Source organism: Rhinopithecus bieti, unplaced genomic scaffold (genome assembly GCF_001698545.2).
Source record: "Rhinopithecus bieti isolate Rb0 unplaced genomic scaffold, ASM169854v2 scaffold_2453, whole genome shotgun sequence".
NCBI lineage: Eukaryota > Metazoa > Chordata > Mammalia > Primates > Cercopithecidae > Rhinopithecus > Rhinopithecus bieti.
The window spans coordinates 4,525,580-4,536,518 of NW_016804447.1; the positions used below are offsets into that span (position 1 = coordinate 4,525,580).

The following is a 10,939-nucleotide window of genomic DNA, read 5'->3' on the forward strand; positions in this document are numbered from 1 at the left end:
AGTAAGTGAAAATAAAGGCCGGGCATGGTGGTTCATGCCTGCAATCCTAGCACTTTGGGAGGCCGAGGCGGGGGCCTCATTTGAGGTCAGGGGTTTGAGATCAGCCTGGCCAACATGGTGAAATCCCGTCTCTATTGAAAATACAAAAATTAGGGCCGGGTACAGTGGCTCATGCCTGTAATCCCAGCACTTTGGGAGGCTGAGGTGGACAGATCACTTGAGGTCAGGAGTTCGAGACCAGCCAGGCTAACATGGTGAAACCCGCTCTCCACTAAAAATACAAAAAAATTAGCCAGGCATGGTGGTACATGCCTGTAATCCCAGCTACTCGGGAGGCTGAGGCAGGAGAATTGCTTGAACCTGGGAGGTGGAGGTTACAGTGAGCCAAGATCACACCACTGCACTCCAGCCTAGGCGACAGAGCAAGACTCCATCTCTAAAAAAAAAAAGTAGAATGGTTTATTATACACAAGAGGCAAATGCAAAATGACACATGGTAAACAGACTGAACCAAATACCAAAAATAACAACGCACTCTTTTCTTTTTTTCATCCAATAAGAAGCCTTAACTTTATTTATGATAGGAGCAGCACAAATTTCAAACCAAGCTGCAGTCACTCATTTGAGACACCAAAAAAAGTTGTTTTCAGAAGGTTACATTGTTAATTCCATAATAGCATTTACAATATTATTACTGTGTTCTTTAGGGCTCTGACTGCCTTTGCTCTCCACACATTCCCTTGTGACTTGACCAATTTATGTCCTTAACTTCTACACCTGTTTCATCAACCTTGTATTCTTCACTCTCCTTTTGTACTGTTGGAGTCTGTGTGTTTTCTTGAATGTTGAGACAACTTCACCTTGAACTTTGAATTTCTCAGCAGCTGCTACTTGTGCTGGCTGAGATAAATCTTCGATCTTGGCTTCCCCCAAAACTATATAGGTATCTGAAGCAGGGCTCTTATAGACATCTGGTTTTGTGATGACAAAGAGGATATTCTTAGATTTCCAGATAGTGACTCTAGTAACCCCTGTAACCTGTTGAAGACAGGTTTGGACATAGCCTTCCATGTCTTCTTTTCACTCCAACTCTGTTTTGCTTTACTGACTGGTTCTTCATCAATTTCAGCTGCTGCCGCCACAATGCACCCTTTATTATGGCTATACCAGTTAGGAAGAGCAGCTGGATGCAAATCACAGAGGTACAACAAGCAGCTAAAGAAAATCAATGGTTACTATCACATCTAAGAAAGTCTGAAGGTATGCAGTCCTCTGTCTTTTGTATCTGCCATCCTTAACCTCATGACCCAAGAAGGAGGCTGGAGCCCTAGTCATAGCATCCATACCCCAGAAAAGAAAATGGGAAAAAGGACAAAAGGGGTGGGCCAGGCAAGGTGGCTCATGCCTGTAATCCCAGCACTTTGGGAGGCCGAGGTGGGTGGTTTGTTTGAGGCCAGGAGTTCGAGACCAGTCTAGCCAATATGGCAAAACCCCATCTCTACTAAAAATACAAAAATTAGCCAGGTGTGGTGGTGCACACCTGTAATCCCTGCTACTCAGGGGGCCGAGGCAGGAGAATCACTTGAACCCAGGAGGCGGAGCTTGCAGTGAGCCAAAATGGCGCCAGTGCACTCCAGTCCGGGTGACAGAATGAGACTCGGTCTCAACAACAACGACAACAATAAAATGTTCATTATTTACTGAAATTCCAATTTAACTAAGTGTCCCTTATTTGATCTGGCAACCCTGACCACCCAACATCTCCTGGGATTTCATTAGCCACCCCTACTGTGAGGGAGGATGAAAAATGTAGCCTTTTAGCCAGGCACTTTCCCATGCTGCAGTTATTCCACCAAGGAAGACATGGAGAGTGAATATTGGGTAAGGAGTCAACAGTCTTTGCAGGAGTGAGAGTGGTTCTGGGTAAAAGTGATAGAGCCACATCCATGCCCCATGCCCTCTGTGAAGAATTTCTTGACTGCATCAGCCTCTTGTGGTCACTGTGACCTCTGAAAGCCTATGGCCCTTTTTTGTCTTAGTTCTATTAATAGATACAAAGTAAAGATACTGATTTTTAATTAACATGTAAGAACTGATGTGTTCAGGTGGCTACTGTCTTCTTCAAAGGGTTAAACACACAATATTGCCATTCTTAAAAACACCTTTAGAATTCAGATCTGGTAGAAGCAAAAGTCTCCCTTTACAAGGCATACAGGAAGTTGCAGGCTATAGGCAGGGCCAGGGATGTGTTGGAAATTTGCTGACTCTGAGTGCTTCAACAAATTGCATTCTGTGTCAAACTCATGCCATTCCTCATAGAAAGACCAATTTCAAATGTCCTTGCTCATATGGGGAAGCTAAAAATTAAAACAACTGAACTCAAGGAGACAGAGAGTAGAATGATGGTTACCAGAGGCTGGGAAGGGTAGCAGGGAGCAAGGGGAAAAATGGGAATGGTTAATGGCTGCAAAATTATAGTTAAATAAGATCTAGTATTTGACAGCACAATCGGGCGACAACAGTCAACCATAATTTACTGTATATTTTTAAATTGCTAGACTGGATATGTGGCTTATACTTGTAATCCCAGCACTTTGGAAGGCCAAGGTAGGAGGATCACTTGAGCTCAGGAGTTTGAGACCAGTTTGGGCACCATAGGGAGACCTCTTCTCTTGGAAACATTCAAAAATTAGCCAGGCATGGTGGTGCATCAGCCTCTTGTGGTCACCATGGCCTCTGAAAGCCTATGGCCTTTTTTGTCTTGGTTCTATTAATAGAACTACATGGGAGGCTGAGGCCGGAGGATCACTTGAGCCCGGGAAGTCAAGGTTGCGGTGAGCTGTGATCTTGCCACTGCCCTCCAGCCTGGGCAACAGAGCAAGACTCTGTCTCTCAAAAACAAACAAAAATGAAACTAAAAGAATAGAATTGGGATGTTCCTAACAAAAAGACCTAAGTGCTTGAGGTGATGGACACCCCAATTACCATGATGTGATTATTATGCACCACATGCGTGTATCAGAACATCACAAGTACCTCCGCCATGAATACCTACACGTATTATGTCCCCATAATAATCAAAACTAAAAAATAAAAACTTACACCATTTCTCCCCAGAGCCTTCTCCTACCTTTGCAGGAATATAAGATTATCTTCCAGGATGTCAACAGCTCTGGCCAGTGGGGACCGGACTGATGAGAAGCACTGGTTTAGGAAACCGACCTTGGAAAGCTCATGGCCTCTCACAACTCAGTCATCTGTGGCCTGATCAATATCACTGAAGCATGGTTTGTACTCTGTGGTATGTCCTAGAATAAAGGTACGGAACAATGGAGGAAAACAGGCCTGAATTAAAATGCTCTCCATGTTTCTCTCCAAAAATTCCAACTCGGAAGTCCCTTTTGCCTGATAGTGACTGTTTACAGTTCCTACCCAATGTAAACTACACTTCCATGTTTTTTCCCCTGGCTCTTAACTAGCTGAACTTGGGATGTTTTATCAGGGTCCCTCTGTACCTCCTATGATACCCAGTCACATCCAGCCTATCCTCAGGTCCCTTCCCCAAATTAACTCTGTGGCCCACTGACTTCCAAAAGTAGGGTCAAAACTATTTTTCTACGATTAAGCCTTAATAACATCACTTATATGTTTCATCTTTTCCTGGAAGGCTACTGGGTAAAAATATCTTCATGCAGGTGCTGATAATAGTAAACACATTATATATCTTCAGCCTGGGGTTTAACCACATTCATTTCTGGGTTTGTCATATGCTCTCTCGCTATTTATACTGCTTTGGGTCAGCTACTTGATACTTAATAAAATTTGCCTCCAAGCTGTCCTGCAGGGAAAATGACCTATCTGGGGGGAATGCTGTTCCAACTCTATAACCTCTGACGATTGCCCAATAGTCCTCCGAAAAGGTTGCAGGGCAGGAGCAAGGGAAGGTCCATGCCACTTCCTGGCATTTAATGGCGACAAGTGCTTTAGTATAAGTATAATTATATCCCCTGCTTTCAGGAGGCCTTTCTAGCCAGCCTCTCGGACACGGGAGCAACTGTAGATAGCTTGAGCAATGTGGAAATTCGGCCTCCGCTCAAGGTCAGAACAAGCCGTTCGCCAGCGTTGATTTTACCAACCTTTCGGTTATTTTGGAAAGCCGAAAGAGAACGCAACAGAGGCAAGAATGGATCTATGGGATGGAAATAATGAGCCATTTATAACCCAAAATGAGACTGCCAGGAAAAACAAACACACAAAAAAGTACATTTTATCAGCGGCTTGGGCTGCCCAAGGCTATTGGGGTGCAAAGTACTGCGTGTTCAGCTCCCTGGGCCAAGAGCTACAGTAAGTTAGGCCCCCTGCAAAGCTCTTCTCCTGTCAGCCTCATCAAGCAGCCTTAGCCACCTGGTGGAGAGGAGCTTTAGCGTTTTTAAAGTGTGTGCTGGGTGGATGTTTCACATTTTTGGTAAAGATGTGGAGTCATGTTGCAACACTTAAGTGCTTCTGCGTAAAACTTGCGCAATTCTGACAGGCACTGGGTTCCTCGCATCAGTGGCATCCTCCGCTCACATATGGCTTACGTAATGTGTGATCAGGCCCCCCAGGCTTCTCCTTGCAGCCTTTCAAAAAATTTCAGGCTCTGAACTTGGCCCTGGTTTCCGGCAGTTCTTTGCTCCAAAGGTGCGTGGAATGGCTCAGCTGTCAGCACCTGCTGGTGAGACACAGAAAAGTGCCACGGGTTGATCCTTCTCTGGCACCAGCACAAAGGAGGCTGGCGATGGTCCCCAGATGGCCTTGGCCTGCCCTGAGGCACCCTATAGGGAAGGAGAGTGAAGCTGGTTCATCTAAGGAAGAGTAGGTCGGAGGATTGAACCGGGGCTGCTACCAATAGGTAACAAACATGAAAAGGATTTCCCCAAAGCAAAACTTTCTAGCCAGAGCAGCAGCACAGTGAATGGTTTACTCACAGCTCCTTTGTCTGCTGATTGGAGATTTGGCGCTGTGCTTGCCTCTTGGGCTTACCTGAGCAAAGTTATACAGTAGGTCAAGTGTTTGATGCCTTCTCACCTCCAGTCACTGTACTGGCGCCCGTCTCCGTGCCCGGCTTCTGTTTCCATCCAGGCTTCCATCCACGCAAAAAAGCTTTCAGGCACCTGCTCTATGCCAGGTGCTGTGCCAAGTGCTGGGCACCAGGCAGGGCTTTCTCAACACCTGGTGGCCCCCTGTGGTGCGCTGGGCCAGTCCTAACACGGGCCTCCTCTCCAGCGTCACTCTCAGCCCCACCATGTCCCAAAATTACCCTCCCTGCATTCATTTCCTATGACTCTTTTCCTTCCTTCAACCTTAGGGGTGGGACTATTTCTTTAGAGTTTTTGTCATAGAAATCCAACAAATTTTATTTTTATAAAAGAATTGTTCTTGGTAGTCACAGATTTCTCCCTGTGGAATCTGAGTTTCTGCAGATTAAAAAGTGATGATGTGAGCTGGGCACTGCAGGTGGTACCTGTAATCCCAGCTACTTGGGAGGCTGAGGCAGGGGGATCACTTGAGTCCAGGAGTTCGAGACCAGCCTGGGTAACACAGAGAGACCCCCCCATCTCTAAAACATTAATTAATTAATGCTAATTAATTAATTAATTAAGAATGGTGGCATGAAGAAACAATGTCTTCCATGGAATGAACAAGGCATTAATTGAAAAATGTGAAACAGGAAGGAACAGGGGAGTAATACATTGAGCAGAATCTCTATTTCACCAGGTAGACAAGTTGCCCCTTTCACCTCTCCATTTATTATTGGTAAGCTGTATGTGTAATGGCTAAGGAGACAAATTCTGGAGCTGGACTACCTGGGGGTTCAGATCCCAGCTCTGCAGGTTATAATCTAAGAAAGCTATTGATATTTGTTCCTTAATTTCTTCATGCAAAAAGAGGGACGGTAGAAATATCTGAGCACATCTCACAGAGTGGCTTAGGGATTAACATAAATTAATATGTATGAAATTTTTATAACACTGGGATGCACAGTAAGCACTCTATAAATATTAACCTTGATTTTTCATGAAGGCAACTCTATGCTGTCTACTTTGCAATCAGATTCTCAAGGCAGTTACTGCATTCGAAAGACAGAAATTGTTATTTGGCCTGCAGTTTCCACATCTGCAAAGTAGGAAGAAATGACTGAATAAAGATGTGGGAGCGGAGGCTGCGTTCCGGTCTGTGATCTCCACTCACTTCGTGGCCTTGGATAACTCACTCACTGTCTCTGCATCCTGGAGATTGCACTTGATCTGAATTTCCCAAACTCAGGTCATTCAAATAACACTTAGAGAATCTTTACCATATTCCAGTCCACTCTCCTGTTCTCAGCTACTACCTTGATGTTTTCCTTTAGATAATCCTTAAATCAATTCACTTTCATATGTAGCCTCACGGGAAGCAGGAATATCCATGTATGCAAGAGTCTGATATGCTACAGATTTTTCTATTTATTTATTTATTTATTTATTTATTTATTTATTTATTGTGATAGCATCTTGCTATGTTGTCCAGACTGGCCTTGAATCCCTGCCTGGGCTCAAGCAATTCTCCCTAGTAGTTGGGACTACAGGTGTGTGCCACCACAGAGGGCATGATACACTGTCAATTTTTCTAATGCATGTTAACATAAACACCTAATGAAAGTTTTAAACGTTTGTATAATACCCACATCATCTTGCATCCTATCAATGAGATGAGGACAACATTTCTGGAAACTCTGGATCAAATGTTCCCTTTGGATCCAGGCAACTCTAAAATCTATAATGTTATATACCATGTTCATTCAGGTCGTTATTTAACTTAGGGTATGTTTCTTTATACCATTTGCCTCCTTGAGAGCTCAGACTGTGGCTTACACCTCTTTGCGCACATAGCATGTAGAAGAGTGCTTGATAAATCTGTATTTAATGTTAAACAATAAGCACACCATACATACATACAAATATATCCATCGCCTACTCACCCCCAGACCCTATCCACTGCCAAAACACTCGTTTCTTTCTCTCCACCTCAGTGTCACCTAGTGGCTGTTCATAAATGAATTGAAGCATGTGGCGATCCAGGCCTTGTGTGGGCACTCGGGAAATGTTACCTTCCCTGACCCCCTTCCCTCTTCCTGTGCCTCTTTGTTCATGAGCTGCCGTTCGTTTGTCCCTGTGGAAAGTGGGCCCACTTCCCAAGGAGTTTAGAGCCCAGGCTCTTGGTTCAGAATCATTGTCTTCAATTTCAGCCCTAAAAGAGGTTCCGTTGGCAGTTCTAGAAATGTCTAATCTAAGAAAAAAAGAAAATATACTTCTAAAAGCTATTATTAAAGAGATCTTGAAAAACTGTCTGGTGATTTCTTAAAATCCATCAGCAAAAATTGAATACACACCCACAGTATCATGGCACCATTGTGGGTTCACGGTCTGAGCAATTTCACAACCAACCAGCATTTACTAAGCATCTGCTTGACCCCTCTCTGTGTCCGTAACCTTGGGAGACACAGATCTGAATGAGGCTATCTATTAGACCATGAGACTAGAAGAGACTCAAAGACTGAATACCTTGAAAGCAAGGAATATGTCTCCATCTTTGCCTCCCCAAGGGCTCAGCAAAGCATCATGCATGTGGTAGCTATGCATTAAATATTTGATCCGTAAATGAACAAATGGATGAATGACACCGCTCCAACACTGAAGGAGTTTACAGTCTGTTTGAGAAGAAAGAAGCCATAGATAAACGATGGGTTAATTAACAATAAACTCCACATTACAAGAGATAACACTGGCTAATGAAAATGTCTAAATGAAGGGGGTGCTGTCGTTTACTTTCCCCCAAAACACCAAATGTTGATTCAGCCGCAGGTCTCAAAAAAGAATGTGTGTTGTTCACTCTTCTGTACTTTCATTTTTCTGCACGTGAGACCAACTTTAGAAGGAAATTGCTAGGTTGTTGTCATGTGACTGATTTTTTTTTAATTAATTAATTTATTTATTTATTTTTGAGATGGAGTCTCACTCTGTCACCCAGGCTGGAGCACAATGGCAGGCACAATCTTGACTCACTGCAACCTACGCCTCCTGGGTTCAAGCAACTCTCCTGCCTCAGTAGCTGGGATTACAAGCATGTGCCACCATGCCCAACTAATTTTTGAGGTTTTAGTAGAGACAGGGTTTCACCATGTCAACCAGGGCTGGTCTCGAACTCCTGACCTCGTGATCCACCCGCCTGAGCCTCCCAAAGTGCTGGGATTACAGGCGTGAGCCACCACACCCAGCCCATGTGACTGATTTCTAAAGGCCACCAACCTTGTTGGGTCCTGGGAATGAGCAGGGTATTATTTAATGTAAATAAATCAGCGAGTGTTTATCCTCCCATGCATTCTTCAGTCATCTACAGGCAAAGAGAGAAGTGACAATGATGACATTTTTAGAGCTATGAAGTTGGAATATACAAGAGAAGCTGAAAGCTTTCAATTAATGATTTCTTAGGCTTTAAGTCAGGGTGACCCTTCAACAAAAAACGGCTTTAGCCACCACTTGCTGGGGAGAGGTGCTGGGCTTTCTACACAACTCTCTGGGACTCCAAACTGTCAGCATAAAAACAGCAGCCCAAATCAGTGTTCTCTATTATTCATTAGTTACCGAAATTCTTTTCCCAAATATACACATAGCTGAAAGATACCTTCTTTCAAAACGTTTTAAACCATTTTTAGCCCATGAATCTTAGTCCATCTTTAAAGGGCACCCATTTTTTTTCAATCCACATATTTCAGTCGATTTCATTGGGCACTGATACCATCACCAACAAAACCCTAATTAATTGGGAAGAATGACTTTCCATTAAAATTCTTTTTGAAAATGATTTATGCACCTGGCTGATAAAAATTTCAAACAGGGCAAAACAATATGGAGTGGAAAGCAAACTTCTATCGACCTCTGGATCCCAGTCTCCCAATCTTTTTCATAGAAACATCCAGTGTGAAATTTCTTGGGTATCCTTCTAGAAATAGTCTATGTATATATAAGTGCACACACACACAAGAAGTCTTTTAAAAGTTTATGGAAAATGCATATTATGAAAATCCTATGCATGGATTTTCATTTTTCTTGCACCAAAATAAACTCATACTAACCTGTTATAACATGTCTGGACAGAATCTAGTTGAGGCAGTAAGAAGGATAAGACTTCAGTTTGAAAAGCGCCTCTGTCAGAGCAACATGAATTCTGCTAAAATTGAAGCAAGAACAAACTTCAAATCTAGGGTGAAGCTTGGATGGGAGAATAGTGAAATCATTGAAACTGCACAAAAAGTGTATGGGGACACTGCCCCAAAGAAATCAACAGATTACACACGGCTAATTCATTTTAAGAAGAGATGACACAGAGTTTAAGAGGAAGCCCACAGTAGCAGACCATTCGCATACATTTTCTAGGAAAAAGTTAGTATTGTTGGCTCATGCCTATAATCTCAACACATTGGAAGGCCAAGGTGGGAGGATCGCATGAGCCCAGGAGTTTGAAACCAACCTGGGCAACATAGTGAGACCCCCATCTCTACACAAAATTTAAAAATTAGCCTAGTGTGGTGGCACAGGCCTGTAGTCCCAGTTACGTGGGAGGCTGAGGTGGCAGGATCACCTGAGCCTTGGAGGTCAAGGCTGCAGTGAACCACTATTGTGCTACTGCACTCCAACCCGGGCAACAGAACAAGACCCTGTCCCAAAAATAATAACAATAATAATAATATTGTTTGTGCCCCAATTACAGAGGACTGACAGGAGCATAAACCTAATTATAAACATAATCAGCATAAGCCTAATTATAGCCAACACCATAGACATCTCAGTTGGTTCAGCTTACACAATTCTGAATGAAAAATTAAAGTTGAACAAACTTTTCACTGAAAAGGTGACAAAGTCACTGCACTCAGATCAGCTGCAGACAAGAGCAGAGCTTTCAATGGAATTTTTAAAGAAGTGGGATCAAGATCCTGAAGCATTTCATTGAAGGATTGCAATAGGAGATGAAACACGGCATTACCAGTATCATCCTGAAGACAAAGCCCAGTCAGAGCAATGACTACCAAGAGGTGGAAGTCGTTCGGTCAAAGCAAAAGCAGACTGATCAAGAGCAAAGGCCAGGGTAACAATTTTTGGAGATTCTCAAAGCATTGCTGTGACTTTCTGGAAGGCCAAAGAATGATAACATCTGCTTCTTATGAGGGTGTTTTGAGAAAGCCAAAACTTTAGCAGAAAAACTCCAAGGAAAGCTTTACCGGAGAGTCCCTCTCCACCGTGACGATACTCCTGTTCATGTGTCTCATCAAACAAGGACGATTTTGTGAGTTTCAGTGGGAAATCATTAGACATTCAGCATACAATCCTGATTTGACTCCTTCTGACTTTTTTTTTTCTAATCTTAAGAAATCTTTAGGCCAGGCGCGGTGGCTCAAGCCTGTAATCCCAGCACTTTGGGAGGCCGAGACGGGCGGATCACGAGGTCAGGAGATCGAGACCATCCTGGCTAACACAGTGAAACCCCGTCTCTACTAAAAAAATACAAAAAAAAAAAAAGCTAGCCGGGCGAGGTGGCGGGCGCCTGTAGTCCTAGCTACTCGGGAGGCTGAGGCAGGAGAATGGCGTAAACCCAGGAGGCGGAGCTTGCAGTGAGCTGAGATCCGGCCACTGCATTCCAGCCTGGGCGACAGAGCGAGACTCCGTCTCAAAAAAAAAAAAAAGAAATCTTTAAAAGATACCCATTTTCTTCAGTTAATAAGGTAAAAAAGATTACATTGATATGGTTAAATTCCCAGGACCCTCAGTTCTTTAGGGATGCACTAAATGACTATCACTGCTTACGAAAGTGTCTTGAACTTGATGGAGCTTATGTTGAGAAATAAAGTTTATATTTTTATTTT

At 43.4% G+C, this 10,939-nt stretch overlaps 1 long non-coding RNA gene and 1 pseudogene across 1 annotated transcript in view; both read right to left on the reverse strand.

Annotated features, from left to right (window-relative positions):
• Nucleotides 1–654: 654 nt before the first annotated feature.
• LOC108527189 (nascent polypeptide-associated complex subunit alpha-like) lies at nt 655–3,243 on the reverse strand (annotated as a pseudogene).
• A 71-nt stretch (nt 3,244–3,314) lies between these two features.
• LOC108527228 (uncharacterized) overlaps nt 3,315–10,939 on the reverse strand; it is a 13,047-nt gene continuing 5,422 nt past the window's right edge. The window contains exons 2-4 of the long non-coding RNA XR_001884750.1: nt 8,328–8,412; nt 7,584–7,729; nt 3,315–4,711 (exon numbers count right to left, since the gene is read on the reverse strand). This is a non-coding gene — a long non-coding RNA (uncharacterized LOC108527228). The remainder of the gene's footprint in view (nt 4,712–7,583; nt 7,730–8,327; nt 8,413–10,939) is intronic.